The sequence below is a fragment of the Eurypyga helias genome, unplaced genomic scaffold (assembly GCF_000690775.1).
Source record: "Eurypyga helias isolate BGI_N326 unplaced genomic scaffold, ASM69077v1 scaffold38113, whole genome shotgun sequence".
NCBI lineage: Eukaryota > Metazoa > Chordata > Aves > Eurypygiformes > Eurypygidae > Eurypyga > Eurypyga helias.
The window spans coordinates 9,867-12,014 of NW_010243724.1; positions in this window are offsets into that span (position 1 = coordinate 9,867).

Below are 2,148 nucleotides of genomic sequence, written 5' to 3' on the forward strand. Positions count from 1 at the left end.
AAGAATAATTGTGTACTTCCCCACGGTGCCCAGGAACAATGAATGGAAGAGATGTTGTACTGAGTCACAGCTGAGTGTTACAATGTGTGTACGCTGCCATGGTCAAAACAATGAAATGTCATTTTGTGTCCCTAGCTGTGCATGAGGCAAGTACTGCTTTGTTCTGGAACAATGATGTATCAGTCTTGTGTAACTTTGGGTTCTTCAGCTGGCATCTAAAAGCAAAATGGAAATGCCCCTGGGAGAGATGATGTGCATAATTAGAGGTAAAATGTATCTCACTGAAATTTAAGTCCACGCTCAGAGCTTGGTATTCCGGCTCCCTCTGTAGGGCTGCTCTCTCTGCTAGGGAGATGGTATCGTAAGAAGGCAAATTACTCTGAGATAGCTGCCTAAGGCTGTGTCTGGAGTGACCCAGAAGTGCTTCCAAATTTCCAGGCCGGTGGATGAATCCCAGCTGTGTCTGACTGCGTGTTGGGGGGGATGTGGCTGCACATATCCTGGTTTCCACACATGCAGGACTCGGCTGCTGAATGAGGCCTACCTTGCATTCTGGTGTGGTCCATGCGTGGGATGGTTGGCAGCTGCAGATCCATGTACAGTGCAGTCTTCGCGTTCTGGGACGAGTCCAGCTGTTTCTCTGCCTTGGCTACAGGGGAGGGTAATCCCACCCCTCCGTGGCTCTTCCAGCTGTGTCACAGCATGCTGCAGAGGCGGTGGCTCCAGGTGTAGACAGGTGTTCCCGCAAACAGCCGCTGCAAACCAGAGGGTCATCCTGCTATTCCTGTAGAGATGTGCCAGATGGGGGGAGCGTTGTGGAAGGGCTAGAATCTGTTCTGAAAAAGATGCTGGTCTTGGCTGGCAGCTTTGGAATACACTGATCCCTTTGTCTGGCAGAATGTCCGTGCACCAGCATTTCTTAATTTTAAGAGTTTCCGTTCCTGATCTCATTCCGCTCTGTTCTCAAGAGAAACTCATCCTGGTGCACGCCGTGAAAACCTTAACCGGTGGATTGTCCTGAAACACACGGGGCCGGAGGGACGTGTTATAAGGCGCCTACCCAGGAGATGGCAGCCGAGGGACGGCTGTGCGGGAGGAGCGGCGCCCAGCCTTGCCCAGGTGCTGGGAATTGGAGGCGCTGCCACTGTCGCGCTCCCCAGCGAACCTTCAGATTGCTCCACCCTAAACCAGGCCTTTGCCTTTCCTCTCCGCTCGCTTTCCCGCAGCTGTTCGGGGAAGCTGTAGTTTCCCAGACTAACGTGTTTGTTTGCACTTTATGTTTCTGAGAAACATACAGAAGAACATGCTAAAACCTAATTATTAACAAAGTGATGCGCTCTGTGAAAGCAGGCAGTGCTATCCCCTGCCCCCTCGAAAGCTCTGAAAACTCAACCTTGAGCTCTTCCTCGAGTGTCCTCTGGAGGTACTTGAAGAAAGTTAAGAATAGGCTGGTGACTATAAATCAGCAGCTGCTTTGAGTACCATAGGCCAGGTTTTTAAAAGCAAACCAACCATACAATATGATCTCATCAAGCGTTGCAGAAATTAGCATCCTGATGTATCTTTGTAGCCATTGTTTTAAAAGTTCCAAAAGTGCCTCTTTGAAGACAAAGAAGCAAATATATTTTAAAAATTGCCAGCACACCAAAGCCTGTGATTGCCTATGAAGAACTGGTCATAAATGAGGGCAGAAAGGTTGACGTAAATTGTAGGACTCAACTTTTCTGAGGCTGTGAAAATTATGTACACTTTATTAGCTTTAAAGGCAATAAAGCACTGAGGCAATTTGCTCTAGATTTTGAGATGCATTTTCATACTTTCATTTTCTTTAGTCTCTAATCTGCAAGCTTTTGCTGTACCTTAGTTTTGGATGTAAAGGGTAATACACACCAATCAGTATGTAAGGAATGTGGCTTTCAATTCTGCAGAACACTGAGACTTGGAAAAAGTTGGAGTGTTGCGCCTTAAGGTTAGGGTCATCTGATTCTGTATTTTGGAAGTGTTAAAGTTGGTAGGCTGAATGTTCATGTACCACCGTTAAAAGTGTGGAGGAGTTGAAAGTGTTCAAAGGGGAAGCTCCATGACAGTGGCTAGTTTTCAGATGGTTACTGCCATGACTCTCTTCCTATTCACAGCCAGTTCCTTCCT